The sequence below is a fragment of the Mus caroli genome, unplaced genomic scaffold (genome assembly GCF_978045245.1).
Source record: "Mus caroli unplaced genomic scaffold, Mus_caroli_1 scaffold_11, whole genome shotgun sequence".
Taxonomy (NCBI): domain Eukaryota; kingdom Metazoa; phylum Chordata; class Mammalia; order Rodentia; family Muridae; genus Mus; species Mus caroli.
In genome coordinates, this window is record NW_028227266.1 from 108,719,838 (window position 1) to 108,739,557 (window position 19,720).

The 19,720-nt window shown below is 42.4% G+C and overlaps 1 protein-coding gene across 20 annotated transcripts in view; it reads left to right on the plus strand.

Annotated features, from left to right (window-relative positions):
- Map4 (microtubule associated protein 4) overlaps positions 1–19,720 on the plus strand; it is a 153,431-nt gene that overhangs the window by 112,402 nt on the left and 21,309 nt on the right. The window lies entirely within an intron of this gene.

The window sequence follows — 19,720 nt, forward strand, 5'->3', positions numbered from 1 at the left end:
AGGCAGGTCTTAGTACAGCAATCCTGGGATGAGGGTAGGGGATGTCTCTGCAGATGTCAGGCAGGGAAATGAACTGAGAAGAGGTGAGAATGAACACTTGGTTCAGTTTGACTTTGTCAGACTGGATCAAACTTTGCCAGGTAATTTTTTTGTGAGCATATTTAAACACAGTACAATTTGAAAAAAATAAATTTTCCTGGTGTAATATAATTCCTGGAGCACAAAGAAGCATAATTACGTAAAAACTCAACTCAAAGTGTATATCATTCCTTCCACGAACATGGATTTTAGAGATAGGCTACCTGTATTTTAGCTTAAGAACATGAGGAAGGATTTGGCCTGTTTTAGATATACAGATAGCATGAAGGTCATTTGGTCTATTATACTAGACTGTGTGGTCTTGATTGTGGGAGTTTGGGGGCATCTCTGGCTACACAGAACACTATAAGGGTCATGGTTGTGGGAGCTTGAGGCAGCCCCTGGCTATATAGGTAATTTAAGGATCATTTAGATTACTAGCCACCTCTGGTTCTGGTTGTGAAAACTTAATAAAACCTTGTCTAACAGGTAATGCAGATCACCGGGCATCATTCTCAGCTTTCTGGATGGAAAAACAAGTTATATGTCCCTCCCTTTGAAAGGGCCGTCCTGCGTGTTTAACAATCCTGGTTTCTCTGGTGTTCTTTCATATAAGGACTTCTGCTTCCAACACTGGGAGGCCTGAAACTCTCAGTGAGTAGACAGCCTCTGTCTCTATAATTCTGGGATTACGAGCACTTTCTACCACTCCATATATGCTCTGATGGTCTGTATATGACTGGCAGATTTGGCCTTAGTAAATTTTATCTTTACTCTTAACTTTGAGTCAGTTATTGAGGATTGGAGCCAGGCTTGGTGGCACACGCCTTTAATCCCAGCGCTTGGGAGGCAGAGGCAGGTGGACTTCTTAGTTCGAGGCCAGCCAGGGCTACACAGAGAAACCCTGTCTCGAAAAATCAAAAAAAAAAAAAAAAAGTTATTGAGGATTACTGTCTCTGTTTGTCTTGTAGTCAAATGGTGTTGCACATGGATTTCAATCTTATGGTGCCAGGTGTTATGTTAGTTCAGTAGGTAAAGGTGCTTGCTGCTGAGACAGACGACCTGAATTTGATTTTCATTGCTGCATGACAATGGACTTATAGGAGAGAATGGACTTCTGCTGGCTGTCTTATTCTCCATATAAATGCTGCAGCATACACATGCACACAAACACAGTAAAATTGATGCTTACCATATATTGAGGAATGGTATTATCTATCTGGTTACCCATAGATAGAAGAAGACGTGTGTCTGTCTCATCCTCCCCCCCAACATATATATAAAGATACTCTCTTTTATAGGAGGCTCTGAAGATTATACATGGTTACAGAAGAAGTAAATTCTGAACCTGTCTTTTTAAAGATTTATTTGTTTTATGCATGAGTACACTGTAGCTGTTCTTGGACACATCAGAAGAGGGCATCAGATCCCATTACAGATGGTTGTGAACCACCATGTGGTTGCTAGGGATTGAACTCAGGACCCTCTGGCAGAGCAGTCAGTTCCTGATCCCTGAGCCATCTCTCCAGCACTCAAGTCTTTTTTAATCAGAAGTGTTAATCTGTTTTTTTGTTGTTGTTGTTTTGTGGGTTTTTTGTATAAAGGAGAATTTGATACAGTCTCTAGATATTTCCCAATAAAAAGATAGCAATTAGTTTATATTTTTTGTTGATTTTGCTTGCTTGTTTTGAGTCTCTGTATAGCCCTGGCTTACTTGAAACTCACAGAGATTTGACTGCTTCCCATGCATTCTGGCATTCTGCACATAAAGGAATGTACAACCATGCCCAGCATATTTTTAGTTTAGTTTAGGACTAAATTCTAAGCCTTTTATTCTCTCTTGCCACACCCACTCCAGTGAAGTTTGTGTGGGAAGTCCAAAAGCTTGGCCACAGTCCTGAGGCAATCAGTTTCACGAAAGCTTGTCTCCTGGAGAGTCTCTGCCCCATAACCAGATTTGTCCCTGCAATAGTGTGGAGGGTCTTGCATGCTTTCTTGCAGTATTTTACTGGATAGGAGCTAGAAATCTCAGGGCTAGTTCAAAATAGTAAACTTAGAATTCTCATTACAGACATGAATGGTAGACTACATTACATAATAGTAGAAAGAACGTGGGTTGTGGTTTAAGGAGGAACTGGAGTATTGTATTATTCATGAAAGGGTTAGTAGACTGATCAGTAGACTGGAACTTCCCTGGTGCATGTTTTTCACAAGACCCAGAGGAATAGCATAATTAGGTATTAATTAATTAAGAGACCCCTGGTGGTGGGTTTAACAATAGACCAGATTGCACCTGGGAATTAGCCCTTTCGCCTGGCTCCCGTGAATAACTGACTTTAGATAGGGCTGATCTTATCTCAGTTGTAAACACTGCCTAGTTCCTGCCAGTCTTATGCATTTCTCTGTTTTGTGTCATTATGCATAAAATAACTTCCGTGTACCTTAGCTGATGTGTCACCTAGCTTCTTCACTTTTCTTCTGTAGTATAAGTCTGATGCTTGCTTTGAGAAATTACATTCAGATACAGCACTCTCTGTGTCAGTGTCTGTTTGTCACTTTTCTCCAACTCCTTGCCCACCTGAGTACTGAGATCCTGGTTCCCCGCAGGTTGAGAGACCGACTGAGTCCAGTTCACGGCACTCTCTGATATTTTCTACACTAAGTTTATGTTTGATGTACTGCTGTATTCTGAGTATCTAGTGTATAGTTTTATATACTTTTTAAATTAAGAATGAATTACCTTCAGTTAACCTTAGCCTCTTTGGAAATGAGGAAGTAAAATATTTTTTCAGTATCCTGTTCTCTCTCTCTTGACATTTTCATGCCACTTTCAAGTTGGGGAAAACGTTAGCAGGTTTCCTTACATATAATGCATACTATTCTAGGCAGGAAGTTTGAGGAAAAAATTTATGGATGTACATGAGTGAAGGCCTGATCTCAACATGCCCCCCCCCCAAAAAAAAAGTTGTCTTATGCCATCTCCCTTTTTTGTAAATGAAAGTTTGGAAGGGTATTTCATGTGGGTTATAGAATATACTTCTTGTTAGCTATTTCCCTGGAAATCAGGTAGAGCTTAGTGATAACACCCATAGGGGCGTGGGACAGTTAGAGACAGGCCCTTTGCCTGTTCAAAACCTATTCTCCTTCCTATCTGGATTCATTTCTTTCATTTTAGTTTGCTAGAGCTCATCAACTGTTTGCCAGCAGCTGGGAATGTCAGTTTATGGTAAGAAAATGTCTTGGTGTGAAACTTGGAAGTAATTTATAAACCCAGAAATCTTAACAGCTTCAAAGCCCTTGTACATAAATAAAATATGCTCAGAGTATAAAAAAAAAAGCATTTGTAATCTTAGGAGAGGAGTTGCTACTATTTCACAACTTGAGAAGCACCCATTTCATAATCTTCTGAGGCTGCCTGCCCTTTGCAGTGCCTTTCCACTGCCTGGTGTTTTGGGTTCCTCCACAGTGCCTTCTTGCAGCCCAGGTTGGCTTTAGCCTTCCTGTCTCCACCTCCCAAGCACCAGAGACTTGTGCTACTCTGCTCAGCTTGACCTTTTGGGTTTTGTTTTTTTGTTTTTGTTTTTTTTTTTTTTTCAAGCATATCAGTGGAATTTACAACTACCATTTATTAAATTTTTTTTTCTGGCACTGTCTTTTTAATTCTCAATTAACCCTCTCAAATAATCCTACTTGGCTGATACTGCCATCACCTTAGTTGAAAGAGGCCATCTTAATATATTTGCAAATGTTGGTTATCCTGCATTGACTGGTGGGTGACTAGATGTGAGGTGGGGTTAGTCACATAGCCTCACATGTAAGTACTCTCAACACTGAAATAAAGTTTCATATTTACATGTCTTCTTACAAAGGATACTAATATTTTTTCCCCTGCCATGTTGAAGCTAGCAGCCTGGCTTCACAGAACCTACATAAGCACTCCATTATGGAGCTGCCCTGCTTAAGGAGGTTCTTCACATTCTCTCACCATAACTTTTATTCTCTGGCTGACAGAGCATTAGGCGATTCAAGAAACATGGTAAAGATAAACTTATAAATTTCACCATTGTAGTTATGAAAGTAAATGGGACTTTCCTGTTTTTCCCTGTGACAGATCCAAAGAAGGAAGATCATCTCACCTGTGGGCAAATTCAAAATGTTAATCTTTAAAACTGTTTAGCAGTGGTGTCATTTGTATGTTTGCACACAAATTAACATTGCCTGATGCTTTGCAAATAGTGGACATAAGTATGAGCCATGTGCTATGGAGATGAAGCAAAAGGGACTGAGTCTCCATAGAAGAGCAAGAAGAGTTCAGGGTCTGAATGGGCCAAGAAGTGTTGCCAAGACATCCCTAAGCAAAGCATTGCAGGGCTTGTATGGTGGCATAGTGGCAGGAGGTTCATGGTGTATTTGAGGAGGTGGCAGGTGTTATGATGTCATTGGGGAACCAGTGAAATCTCTGATGCCTTTTGAATTTAGATTGGGGAAAAGAAGATAAACTGCTAAAGGCTCTAGGGAGTCCTGGTGCCTCCATAGACAGGGGATCTGGAAATAGTTGGTGGGCAGGGTTTTGTTTCTGTTAGGTTTTGGTTGGGTCACTTCCTTTTCTTTATGCTTTGTTGGTAGAGTTTTCATGTCCTTCATTTTAATGCTTTGAGTTTACATGAATCAGATTACTAACTTCAGTCTTTTTATTCTGTCTGTTCACTTCCCAACTTTTGGAATGTTAATCAGGGAAAGTCATGATGTTCTTGAGTTGAACATGTACTAAGATATGTTCCTAAAATTCAACAAAATATGGTTTGATTTGGTTTTGAGTATAGATTTGTGTAACTATTAATATATCCAAATAAGAAAACAGATTATAAGTTCTTAACCTTTAGTTTATATTAGTCAGGAGTACCATCGGTTATGGTAATTAGAATTACTGACTTTCATTGTAATGATAATTTATTAGAACCGTTTCCCGGAGACGGTAACAGAACAGTTGGTCAATCTGGAATATAGTGTTGCCTTGGCAACTAATGAGAATGCAGTGAAACCAACCATAGAGCATAAAAATCACAAGGCTCTGAACAGGTTAAATACCAATCCCAGGCACAGAGAACGAAAAACATCTGCCAGTACATCTGACTATACAAAACCCCTTGGAACCTTGCCTGACATTAGAAACTACTTTGTAACCAAACATAGGAATCCATGTACTCTTATCAGACTTAACCTGAGTAAAATAGAACCTCAAACCATATGACCAAAAGACATTCCACATTGCTTGTTCTTGGATTAGGACTGGTGCTCAGTAATAACAGCCCTGAGTTTGAGGCCCCAGGTTCAAATCCCAGTGTTGAGAAAAGAATAAAAAAGCTCTTATCTAAAATGATAGGAGGGAATCAGAATAAATAATACAGAAATGTTGCTGAAGGAAATCTATCCTTTCACTAACGTTATTTATTGTTGTTGTTTTGAGACGGGGTCTCACTACATAGCCCTGGCTGTCCTTGAACTCACTATGTAGACCCAGGCTGGCCTGGACTCAAAGAGATCTGCCTGTTTCTGCCTCTGTAGTGCTTTTATAAGAGACATTTTATTGTCCATCTACCTCTGTGCTGGTCACCATTGGCAGGTATAGACAGGGCTCTTTCCTTCCTTCCTTCCTTCCTTCCTTCCTTCCTTCCTTCCTTCCTTCCTCTAGAGCTATCAGAAAGATTACCATGTGGTTTATAATCTGAAAAGAGTTCTGTGAAACTCCGATGGACTAGTATATTTGAGGTCATCCTATGCTTATGAGTCCTGTCTCAAATACACATTAAACTAGTTTTCTTTGCTAATTAAGGAAACAATAAACTGGAGAGCCAGCACTGAGTATGATGATCTCCTCAGAAGGCTTGAAGCGGGAAGATACTGAGTTACAGGCCAGTATAGGCTTCACGGTAATACCCTGTTTCAAAAAGTAAATAAGTTGGTCAGATATGGTGGCACACACACTTTTATTCCTAACATTTGGAGGCAAAGGTAGGCTGTTGATTTCTAGGCCAGCCTGGTTTATATAGTAAGTTACAGACCAGGCAGGGCTATGTAGAAGACCTTGTCTAAGGGCTGGGGTAGAGGATGGGCAGTGAAGTAAAGTAAGTAGATTTGAAAAGGCAGAACTAGGGAAATAGGTCACTCAGTGCTTGCCTTGTATATCTGAAGGCCTGAATTTGATCCCTAGAACCCATGGACAGGTGGGTTATACTTGTGATCTCAGTGCTAAGGAGATAGAAGCAGGAGGGTACTTGGAGCTACTCACTGTTCACCCTGTTTAACGTAATTGTCCAAGCCAGTGAAAGCCTGTCTCAAAGGCGGTAGATGGAGCTGGAGAGAAGGTTCAGCAGTTTAGAACACTGACTGCTCTTCTAGAGGTCCTAAGTTCAATTCCCAGCACCCACATGGTGGTTTATGGACATCTATAAAGGGATCTGATACCCTCCTCTGGCATGCAGGCATACATGTAAGCAGAGCATTCATAATCAAATAAAAATTAAAAAAAAAAGAGCTAGATTATATGATGTTCCTAAAAATGACACTCAAGACTCTCCTCTGGCCATATGCATTTATATACACACATTTCTTTTCCTTTTTTAAAAATAAGTGTTGGGGGGGCTGACGAGATGGCTCAGTGGTTAAGAGCCCCGACTGTTCTTCTGAAGGTCCTGAGTTCAAATCCCAGCAACCACATGGTAGCTCACAACCATCTGTAATGAAATCTGATGCCCTCTTCTGGAGTGTCTGAGGACAGCTACAGTGTACTTACATAGAATAAGTAAATAAATCTTTAAAAAAAAAATTAAGTGTTGGTCTGGGGAGTTGGCTAAGTAGAAGAATGTTTGCCTAGCACTTGCAGGACCCTGGGTTTGACACCAGCACCAGAGTTGGGGGACTTTTTCAGAGTGTGTCATCCAGTAAATAAAGTGAATTCTTATTCAGTGGTGCAGAAAGGCTGGTCAGAAATGAGACCTTGGCTTTCCCATTATATTCTCACCTTATGATCTTGGGCAGAACACTTCCATTTATTTATTTATTTATTTATTTATTTATTTATTTATTTATTTAGACCTGTCTATAAAATGAGGGGATAAGGTTACAGGAGCTGTTACAGCATCCTATGTACACATTTCCATGTCCTTGCAGTACTGGTTTTATAGAAAACTTTGAAGGGATTCCGCAAATGAGACAATTTCTTTTAGTGAGTTAGATTTTGAGAGTTAGCTTTTCTTTTTCTCTTTTCTATTAAATAGATATTGAAAGTAGGTCTTAAATGGCATGTTTTGTGTGTGATGGTGGTTACTTTGTCTTTTTTTTTTTTCCCCCTTTTTTTCTTTACTAGTGGGGAAGGCTAAGTCACAATAATTTGAGTCTCTGGAGCAAGTTTCTATGCCACTTGTTTCTGTGGGCATTCTTGCTTTAGACATTTGATGGCACTCAGCCATTGTGTAGCCATCATGTTCAGACATACTGCTACCTGAGGTAAGGTGGCAACTAAACATACTGGCCTTAGAACTCATGTTTTAAAAAAACTTCCTGGGGATCTGAGTTCAAGGACTCGGTAATCCAGACACTTACAGGAAGCACACAGAACTCAGTACCAGACTTGCACATAAAGGATGCACAGGGATTTCCACAGTGCTGTGGATCCAGCACATTCGTTCTCAAACCAAAGATAGATAGGTCCGGTTTTCTTTCTTTAAGTTGAGGCAGGGTCTTAGTGCATTTCCTAGGCTGGCCACTTGCCTTGGCATGCTGAGTCCTTATAGGGATGTATATAGGGATGTATATACTCCCCCTATAGGGATGTATACCACCAGTTTGGCTATCAGAAAGCATCCTTCTTAGGATTCTTGGTAGAGTATTTCACAGGAGCCTGTGTTGGGACAGGTAGTGAGTTACAAGCCCTATGACAAAGCCAGCTTTGTTCCAGCAGTGCACTCTACATTTTTACAGTGTAAGGTTGTTCCTTCTAGCCCACCAATTGTGTTGTGTGATCACTCAGTCCTAAATATACGATTGGTGAAAACACAGGGAAACAAAGGGTTGTGACTGTACTAAATGGGGGCAGTGTGTTCTAATGAGCAGGAAAAGCTCCAAAACATAGATTTGTTCCTGAGTCTAGAGATCAAAAGAGGATGAACTGAACTGTAGTCAACGTGTCCACACAGTCAGCCTCTGGAAGGAACAGAGGTGGTAGCACTCAGCTCATGACAGAATCAGGAAGAAGCACAAATTTGGCTTATAGTTGGACTTAAGTGTCTTATTATTGGGATTCATATCCAAAGCCTAGTGCAGTGGTAACTTTTTAAGAGAGGGCTTCACACTCCCACTGATCCACTTGCATCTGCCCCTTCAATACTAGGATTAAAAGTGTGTAAAATGAGCCCTTTAATAAGCTCCCAGCACAGAAATCAACCAGTAGAACTGATGGGTTTTTGGAACTTCTACCTAATTAAGGTTTTGGATTTTATAAGGAAACAGAGACAGTTGGGAGGACAAGATGGGTCAGTGTGAAAAAGCCTCAGAACCTTGAGTTTGATCACTGGAACCCACATGGCTGAAGGGAACAACTCCAGAAAGTTGGTCTTTGACTTGTAAATGGGCTGTGCTGGGTGCACATAGAGGGGAAAGCTCTCTCCAGGATGGGAGTGGGCCAGTGAGAGGAGTGGAGAGGAGAGGCAGATACTTCCAGGCCACAAGTGAGTGTGGATTCCGTCCAGTGAGAGAATGGAATGAGCTGCCGTGACAGCAAAACCCACCCTCCCTCCAAGGATTGGATTCCTCAGTCCTTATTTAACATTAAGGTGTTTGTTTTAAGTAAAAATTTGAGCAATTTTCTGGAATCGTTATTCTTCAGCAGTTATAGCCGAGAATTGGCAAATGAGCCTTACTTATTTTAAAACAGTTTTTTTTTTTTTTTTTTTTTGAGTGGGTGAATTCAGCAGGCTGGGCATAGAATGAGATAAATGAATGTGTGGGTATACATATATCTATATGTAAAGCTGACATAATTATTGTCCTCCATGCCTGAATTGGCACCGTACTGTATTTTAAATTATAGGAACGAACAGAGTGCTAGCTAGCAGGAAATTATATATACAGATTAACACACAGTGGCGTTCTTTCTCTTTTTTTTGTTCATTCTTCCCTTTTTACACCTGGTAAATACATTTAGCACCCAACTGCTTTAGGAGAAAGGGAGAATGGGAGAACTAGAGAGCTTACCATGAATCCCGGGAGCTTGCTGTGATGTCACTGCAAGACCCGTGTGAGCGTGGGTGGTGCAAGAGCTCCAAGAGTGAGTGGGGAGCAGTGAAAGGGACGATGTCGCTTCCAGAGAAGCAGCCAGCCGCGCTCACTGCTGCTCTTGCTGCTGAGGACGACCAGCTCTCTAAAGGCAACCCTCCAGAGTGCGGGATGGACTCCCGGAAAGAAATTGGTCAGGATGGATTTGAATGGCAGAGGACAGAGGGTAAACTGAATGAAATCGGGCTGAATGTCAGCATGGATGGACAGCTGAAAGACCGTCGGCTTGTGAAGAATTCCAGCTTCCTGGAACAGAATAAGCTCGGCTTTTTTGAGGGGAAGCTAGACAAAGAACTTAGCATCGAAAAGCCTAACAAGGCGTATCAAGCAACCTCCGGTCACCTTGAGAGCGGGTATGTGATTTCAGGAACCTGCCAGCCCTCGGAGGGGAACTTAGTTCACCAGAAGGCAGCAGAGTTCCACCCGGGACTCACCGAGGGGCAAGACAAAGCAGCTACAGTTCAGGGGAAGGTGGCAGGGAAGAGGGGACTAGAGATCAAGAGCCAGCCAGATCTAAATTTTCCTGGCGCTGCTGATACTCTCACTCAACATGGTGAGGAACAAGAAACCAGTGCTTCAAACGCCAACTTTTACTCAGTAACTCAGAGCCCTCAGGTCTCAATGGCTGCAACTCCAGGAAAAGAGAAGAATGGCCTCGTCTCCAGCTGCTCGGTGATTGGGGTGATGAGTGATAACTCTGGGCAGCTTAATAATAAGTCCCCATTACTGGTGGCTGTCACCCACCCAGACCCAACTAGTGAGCATTTGCCCACCACCAGTCCACCAATCACTATGGTGGAATTCACTCAGGAAAATTTGAATGCAGACTTTCACAGCCCAGGCCAGGATAAAGAGTTGGAGAAATTAAGTTCTTCTGAGGAGGGGCCTATGCTTGACCAAGTACCCCAGCAGAAAAAGGCAATCCGAAGAGCCCTGTCTGAGTGTTACCATCTCTCAGTGCCCCCAGCTGTGAATCTTGTCGATAAGTACCCTGAGCTGCCTGCCCGAGAGGAGCTTCCTTCTGGCCTGCTGCCTCCCACCAGTAGCCCAATGCCAAGCCCTATGCCCAGGAAGCTGGGGGTGCCTGCCATGAGGCGCTCCATGACTGTGGCTGAGGACCAGTCAGCTAGCTGCAGATTGAGTGCTGGGGAACTGGCCAGCCTGTCTGCTTCTCAGGTACCTACTGCTTTAACCTTCGAGGAACCAGTGGCCAAGGAAAGAGAAGAACTGATCCACTTCAGCAATGATAGCAACAGCTCTGGGAAGAAGGAACTGGGCATCGCCGGGCTGTATCTCCACAGTAAGCTGGAACAGATTCCCGAAGGAAGTGGCAAGGGGAAGGGGCAGGAAAATACTGGTGAGACAAGAGTTGATTCATGTCCCTTCATCTGCCTGGGAGGCGAGAAACAGCTGATGGCACTGGCAGGGAAGAAAGAAATTGAGGTCACTGCAACCCAGAGCACTCCATCATTGCTGTTGGAAGAGACCCCACGTGATGGTATGTTTCTAAATTTTGCCTCCACTGGGAACCGGCAGGCAGTGAGGAAGAAGCCAAAGTGATAGATGGACAGGAGCGTCAGCAGCATGTTACTCCTGGAGTCTGGGACTACCTGGGGGAAGGCTTAATTCCCTTGTTGGAGGCTTTCTGGGAGTGAGGCAGGAGAACACAGTGAATCTGGCTGGGTCAGGCTGAATGCTTCACTGGCTGGCTGGGTTGTCGACGGGTGGGGGCAAAATTGGTAGGCATTAAAAACTAGAGCTGCTTAACCTCATGCCAACCTCCCTATCCCATCCCCCATCCTTCCACCCCTCTGATCCTATTGGTTTGAACCAAATGATTTTTGAGCTCTGACCATCCCACTGCTGCTGATTGATTCACTGGCCTGTAAAATGAATCACTTTGTATAGAGTCACAGTAGGCTTATCAGTACTAACCACTGCTAAGTTGCAGTTTGGATGGAAGCTGTTTTCCCTTCTGCTTTTGAGAAGGATTTACTTTTGTTGAAGTTGAAAGAAAGCCTTTTATACCTGGCTGTTTAATATTCTCCCCATGTCCTTCCTGTTTGACCCTGTCGTGTTTCTAGTTTTCTATTCCTGTGTTTTGTGGATTGGGGGGGGGGGGGGGGAGAAGAGGGAGAAAGGAAATTAGGGAGAAGAGAGACTATGGACCCTTGAATGGTGTAGCGCTGCCATCTGTGCCCTCTTCATTGCCTTTTCTTTCCTTCCCTTCTCCACCCCCCACTGCTGCCATTGTTGATAGATTAAAGAAGCTGTTTTTTTCTCTGAGTACACAAAGGATCATGATTCACAATGGTGTTTGTTAACGGGCATTTAAAACACAAATTTTATTATTGTTTGTGGGGTTTTTTTTTGTTTGTTTGGTTGGTTGGTTTTGGTGTTCTAAGTAGTCACTTTTCCTAGGACCCATTTTCAGTATTCTCTTGAGTACATTTTAATGAAATGTTACTTTAAATTTATAATTGGGGTGGGCATGCACCATGGTTTGTGTGTAGAATCCAGTCTTTCTTTCCGTCTTTAGATGAGTTCTGGAGTTGAACTCTATTAGTTTGTCAGGCTTGTGTGGCAAGCAGTTTTATGTGAGCAGCCATCTAGGGGCACTAGCAGATTTTTTGTTTTTATTTTGAATAGACTAGGCAAAAAAAGCTTATGTTTTCTCTGTAGTCTCTAATGATGCAAAATTGTAAGAATCCAGGTTCCCTGAACCTTTGCAAGTCTCTAGAAGTAGCAGGACTTAGGAAGTCCTCATGAATAGGATCCTCTGATCTTTCTGTCCACCCCCAGAAACCCATAATGGTCATAGAGAGGTTGTGCCATGCACCCTCTAGGCACCCTCTAGGCAGGAGTGAGCAAAGACTTGATTTTGTCTTCCTTTTGATTGTTCTTGCCTCCCTCCTCTCCTCCCTTCCTTTCATTTCTATTGGGGCGTGGGCCATCAGGGCTTGAGTGGGATGCAAGGGATTAAGTCCCAGCTCATAGTATACTAGAAATGGCTTGGCAAATTGTCAAAACTCTTATTGACTTAAGTATGTGACACAGAACTGGAGTCATTCTAAGCCTGGCTGGTTCATTCTTTTTTCTTTTTTTAAGATTTATTTATATATTTATTTATTTATTATGTATGCAGAAGAGGGCACCAGATCTCATTACTGATGGTTGTGAGCCACCATGTGGTTGCTGGGAATTGAACTCAGGACCTCTGCAAGAGCAGTCAGTGCTCTCTCCAGCCCTGGCTGGTTCATTAGTGCTGGTAGGAAAAACATACTAAATGACTGACAAATCTACTAACTCATTCACCTGTAAATTTGAGTCCGAACCTATGATTCCCAACACTGAGATATATAAAGAGTGATTAGCATGCCTACCATTTGCCAGTCACTGACCGGGTTCTAGAAATTGTCGATAATCAACTTAACCACCTAGTCGATGGCTTGGTGTGGGGTGGCTGAGAGGTTTGTGAGTCATGAAACATTATTTTGGGGGAGACATTTAAGCCTGGGTTTTAAAAACAGAATTGCTGCCGGGCGTGGTGGCGCACGCCTTTAATCCCAGCACTCGGGAGGCAGAGGCAGGCGGATTTTGAAGGCCAGCCTGGTCTACAAAGTGAGCTCCAGGACAGCCAGAGCTATAAAGAGAAACCCTGTCTCAAAAAACCAAAAAAAAAAAAAAAAAAAAACAGAATTGCTGAAAGTTTAGAGGTAAAAACTTCCAGATGAAAACCTCAAGCTTTCAAAGCAAAGGCTTGAAGCCAGTACTGGGTATGGAGGTACATGCTTCTAATCCTAGCCCTTGAGAGGCTGAGGCAGAAGGATTTCTCTGAGGCAGAAGGAGTTCACTATCAGCCTGGGCTACAGAGTGAGAGCCTGACAAAGAAAGAAGCAGTGGAACCAGGGAGAGGTTACATAGGCCTTTGATCCCAGTATTTAAAGAAGAGACAAGTTTGAGGCCAGCCTGGTCTACAGAGTGAGTTGCAGAAGAGCCAAGGATACACAGAGAAACCCTGTCTCGAAAAATCAAAAAGAAAAAGAAAGACAGTGGGAAGGAGAAACCAATTCAAAACCTATATGGCTTTATTCATTTTAAGGAGTTTTTATTTATTTATTTTTAAACATTTACTTATTATTGTATGTATAAATACCCTGTAGCTGTCTTCAGACACTCCAGAAGAGGGCGTCAGATCTCATTATAGATGGTTGTGAACCACCATGTGGTTGCTGGGATTTGAACTCAGGACCTCTGGAAGAGCAGTCAATGCTCTTAACCACTGAGCCATCTCTCCAGCCCTGTAAGGAGTATTTATATGTAGGATATAGAAGAATCTCATGGGATCCAACTCACAAATGTGTGTATCTAGGCTATAGCTAATGTGTGTCTCGGGGGGGGGGGTTCTCTGCTGCTCCTATACACATGCTTCTTCCCCTCACCCCCATCTAGGAAAAATATGGGTAAAATACCTAGAAATGGGCATTCAGTCTTAACTAAAATGCTGTCCTAAGAAATTTCTTGACTGTTAACTACTCTGTTTCCTGGCAATAACGGCCCAAGGTCCATGGGGGCCGGGGGAGCTAGGGGAGGCTCCCTTGTTCCTAGTATTAAGGTAGGATGAACTGGAAGAGGTAAGACAACTACAATTTCCAGCCTAATGGTGAAGACTGAGATGGGGATGGCAAATTTAAGGGTAGCCTAGTTTACAGAATAAGTTTAAGCCTACCTTGGACAGCTCAGTGATAAATAAATAAATAAGAAAAAATACAAAATGTAGTCTTTATCTAATAACCAAAACATGCTCTAGAAAGACCTCCAGTGTACTAATGTGAGAGAATACAATGGCTGTGTAAATTAATCGGAAAAGGGCCAGAGCCTTTGTGATACTCCACTTCTACACTCGGGAATTTTCCCCCCTTAAATAAACTAAATTTATTTTTAACTATGGGGGGGGGGGACTACCAAAAAGTGCATAGAGTGAGTGTTTAGTGATAAAAGACTTATCCAGCATGATCCTGGGTTCAATCCCCAGTACTTCAAAAGAACAACAAATAAAAAAAGCTGAAATTATAAACTGACTATGGTGGGGGCATGCTGGTGCTTCCATTTAGGAAGGCAGGTCCAAGATCAAGATCAAGATCTACACAGCAAGTTCCAGTAGTGTCAGGGCTGTATGGAGAGACCCTGTCTCACAAATATCAGTAACAGAAGGGAAAACAAAACAAACAAAATAGAAACCAGTATGGTGGATATACAGGGTGGGGGGGCTGGAGGGGGGGAGCAGAGATTGCTGGAAATTTGATCATGGTTTTCCAAGCAGGTAGTACCAATACTGGAAGGATTATCAGAACAGCCTTTGGAAGGGATTAATGAACTCTTTTTCAGACATTCTCTAGTGAAACTCTGGCAACATTTGGCTCATACTAGGCCTCCAGTAGTGCCTAGTAAAGTTACCCCTGGGGCAAAGGAGAAGAAGGTCCTCTGTGAAGGTCACATCTGGACAGACAGCAGTAGTTCATGCTTATGTGAACAGATGGAGACGCTACTGTTCACATGCAAACAATAAGACTTCATTAAGTGTCTGTACTATTTACCAAAAACCCTGTGCTAGTGAAAAATATTCGGTGTCAGCAAGTCTCATTTGGTGAGCCTTTCCTTTAGCTAGTAAACATAACTCTATATCCCAGGCATAGCTTTGTAGTATAGAACAGTTTGTTAAAGGAACTTGAAAAGTTTTGACTCTGAGGACCTAAAGAATAGTGCAGTGAGTTTCAATGATGTTTCTTTTTAACTTCTTCTGTACCCTTGGAGGCCTGCAACCTAGAATTCTAGCAAGTAGGTGGCAGGAACAAGAACAGGATGGGAAGAGTGGTAAGTCTGTCTGTCTATCTGTCAGCAGGTAAAGCCTCCCCAGCTGGGTGTCAGTCCTCCAGGTTTGTCTTCTGGCTTCCACAGTACACCTTGGTACACCATGCCATATACACACTAAATAAATAAATGGGATTTTTATTTTAAAGGATAGGAAAGGAAAGCCTAGCAAAAAGTTTAGTTGTAAACTTTGTTTTTCTGCCCATTCCCAGGACTGAACAGTCTGACTGTGGTGGTAGAGCTTATGGCACATTGTCTGCTCCACACTCAGCAGAAGCAGCTGCTCATCCATAGTAGCAGCAATTTCAAGGATGCCCACCCATCCCCCTGCCATCACCAGTAATAGAATTGTGGGTATCAATAAACTGCTTTTCTTTTTGGTTTTTTTCAAGACAGGGTTTCTTTATATAGCCCTGGCTGTTCTGGAACTTACTCTGTAGTCCAGGCTGGCCTCAAACTCAAGAAATCCGCCTGCCTCTGCCTCCCGAGTGCTGGGATTAAAGGCGTGCACTACCACTGCCCAGCTATAAACTGCTTTTCTTGATAGTCCCGCTCTGCCTCTATACAGAGGCAGCAGAGAAACCTACAAGGTTTTTTTCTACCCACTTGTGCCTAGCAGCAGGTCAAAACCAGATGGAAACCTGTCTCTTTCATTCCCCACTCAACCTGAGAAAAGTCCAGGACATACATTCTCCTTCCCACTACCTAACTCCTACCATGTGATACCCAGTGACCCAGTGGATTGCTTTCCGTTCTTCCAGGCAGGACCAACTTGGACTGAGAGCCTCAGTAAGGCCAGAAGGACATAGTAGGTTAGAATTTATACTGCTAGGGCTGGGAATACTAAGTTTCACTTGGATTACAGCCAGAATCTACAAGCTAAATATAAAAGGGTGATTGTCTGCTACAGCACAATATTAGAGTTTCAAAGCAGACATCAAAGAATTTGCTTTGGGGTGGGGACATCCTCTTGGAGACAGGAGAGGGGGTATGGGATGTAGAACAGTCAGAGAGTAGACCAGGAGGGGCATAAAGCCTGGACTGATAGATAGATAGATAGATAGATAGATAGATAGATAGATAGATAGATAGATAGATAGATAGATAGATTTGCTTTAACAAACAGCTACAAGTTTTCTGGAAGAAAACAAAACTGAGGGCCATGGGATATCTGACTTGGTAGATAATTGCTGGCAACCTGAGTTCAATCCCTGGCACCCACAGCCAAGTGCCACAGGTTATCCTGTGACTGCACAGGCACATAGTGGTATGCATGAGCTTATGTATTTGCATCCTACCCTTATATGCAGTAACAACTTTTTAAAAGTCATAAATTATTTTTAAAAAACACTTTACTGCATGCATTGATTGATTGATTGTGATTGATTGGGTGGGGGGAGGTAATCAGAGGACAACTTAGAAGGACTCCATTCTCTCCTTCCAGCATGCGGTTCCTGGGGATTATATTCAGGTTGTCAGGCATAGGGGCCTGTGATCTCATTTTAAGCCATCTTGCTGACCCTTGAAATGCTTTTAAATAAAAAAGAAATGAAAACTTAGGAAATTCCCAGAAAGAAATAAAAGTTAATTTTTAAAGACTTATTTATTTTATTTATATGAGTACATTGTACCTGTCTTCAGACACCCCAGAAGAGGGCATCAGATTTCGTTACAGATGGTTGTGAGCCACCATGTGGTTGCTGGGATTTGAACTCAGGACCTCTGGAAGAGCAGTCAGTGCTCTTAACCGCTGAGCCATCTCTCCAGCCCTATTTATTTATTTTATTTTTATTTCTTGAGGCAGGGTTTCTCTATGCAGCCCTAGCTGTTCTAGAACTCACTATGTAAACCAGGAGGGACTTGAACTCAGAGATCCAACTACCTCTGCCTGCCAAGTGCTGGGATTAAAAGCATGTGACTATAATCACTGACTACTTCAATCCTTTTGCCAAATTTGGTATATTAGATGATGATATCTTAACAGCCACGGAGTCATGCATGCATCCTTTCTCCTCTAGAGACTGAAGGTAGAAATGTTCAGGTTTTTCATTATTGTCCCTATTCTTCTGAGAATCATTCTTTTTTTTATGCTATTATTCAAATGATAGAACTGAATACTTTGTACTCATTTGGCAAATTCACTAATCCTCGTAAGGATGGGACTCACTAATCCCCATGAGGATGGGATGCACTGGGCTGATCATATCTCTGATTCACTGTTTCTATCCCATTTTTATTGTTTTAGGGTTTTGGGCTTTGTTTTTTAATGAGAAAAGGTTTCAACTCTGTAGGCCAGGTTGTCCTTGTAGCGACAGTGTACTCATATTCTGAGATAAATAAATAAAATCTTTAAAAAAAAAATAAATAAGAGGTTCAAGAAACTGAACAAATTCTAATTGTAGAAAATCTCCAAACATCTTATAACAAGGCTTATGATGAATTAAATGATTTTTTTTTTAACAAAAACCAGAGGACATTGCAGTAACAGGTGTTTTCTTAGGGCTGTGAACAAGAAATAAGCCTTTTATGCCTGTGTGTTTGTGTATGTGCAGCTGCACATGACATGTTGGTAATACCATCTCCTGCCTTTGAAACGGGCTGTCACTAGACTGCCTGCCAGTCTCAACTTATTACCTTACACTGGGATTACAAGCAGGCATTTCCCCTTGGGTTCTGAGGATCAAACATAGGTATCCATTTGCCTGCTTAACTGAGCTGTCTCTCAAGTCCCTAAAGTGGGCTTAGAGGGGTGGGGGAGGGGTGCTCACAGTATAGCTCCACAGTAGTGTGCGCCTAGAATGTGCAAGTCATGGGTTTCACTTCAGAAAACCAAAGTAAAGTGGGGTGGTTCAAGGATCTTAAGGGAAAGTAAAAGTTTAGTAGTTTATTCTGTACAAAGCAATGAATTCCAAAAATGTTAATTTAGAAATTCTAAACGATATTCATATAATCCATACAATACCATGAGAATCCAAGATATGAACCATCAACTCTTTATGTCTTTAATATTTATTATTTTTATTTCAAAGGTGTTTTTACCTGCATGTGGATATATCAGCTACATGTAGTGCTCAGTGATCCTTTGGGACTGGATCTGTCTTCAACATGGGTGCTGAAAACCAAACCTAGGTCCTCTGGAAGAGAAGTCAGTGCTCTTAACTTTTGAGATCTCTCCAGCCCTTGTTGTTTGGTTTTTGAGACAGGATCTCATATACCCAGGCTGGCTTCAATCTCACTATGTAGCTAAAACTGGCTTTGAACACCGGCTGCTACTATGTCTCCCCAAAACTGGAATTATATACCTGTGCATATTTATTCATATTTTCATATCTAGCATTCCTATGACCTATTTTTATATTCTTTTGACCTTTTGGGGCGGCTGGGGGCTGGATTGTTAGCCTTACAAGATGAACTGATACCTGGGCCTGGGTGTGGTAGCACAGGCCTCTAATCACAGCATTCAGGAGTTGAAGACCAGCATCTGATACACTAGAGCCAGTCTTCAGGAAATGAAAAGAGAGCAAGCCACGGGATGCAGCTCAGTTGGTAGCATGTTCATCTAGCATCCCCAGAGCCTAGGTTTGTACCACATAAACTCAGTACAACAGTACAGTTCTACAACCTTAGCACTCGAGAGGTGAAGACAGGTGACTCAGACCTCATCCCTATGTGTGTAGTGATTTCCAGGCCAACCCTGGCTACATAAGATTCTGTCTTAAAACACCAGTTACAAAAGAGAGTTCCTGATGTTGAGCTGAAGCTCTGTGTGTGAGAATGATTGTGTGGCAGGTGTCTTTTGGATTTAGGTTTGCTTTTTGTGGTTATGGGTTTTGTGCCAGTTAGAAAATCTCCATGTTAGAACTACACATTTCATACTTGTCACAGTGCTCCTAGGCATCTTGCTTGTTGACACCTGAGGTATCTCCCTTCTGAAGAGAGGAGTTTTTCTGGCTTAGGCTGATGACTTTATTTTTCACGGCTCTTGGCCTTGTTGGAAATCTAGGTCACAGTTAGAATTGGAGCAGCTTAATCTCACATCCTCTGCAGTGTGGTTCTTTACAGGGATAGGAAGTGAGGGAGGTTATTGAACCATCTGGCTCTTGCCCCATCTCTCAGCAACCTTTATTCTAAGGGGTAGACTATGGCAGAAGTGGTTTTTGTCCCCTTTGTTTTCGGGGAGTTGGTGTTTGGGTGACAGAAGCTCTTTGTTGGTATTGAGGGAAAAGGAAACCAAACCTTAAAGGCCGTTTCCCTGCGCTGATCATCATCAGGGTGAATCCTCCTTCACACGGTGACAAGTGCTCAGACAGAGCTCCTGGAATTGTTGTGATCCTAGGGAGGACACAGGCTGCCCATCCTCGGCAGCATAGCCCTTTGGGGTTCTTCAGAATGGAGCTCTAGTCATGGGACTCTCAACGGAGCCTTCCGTGTTTCAAAT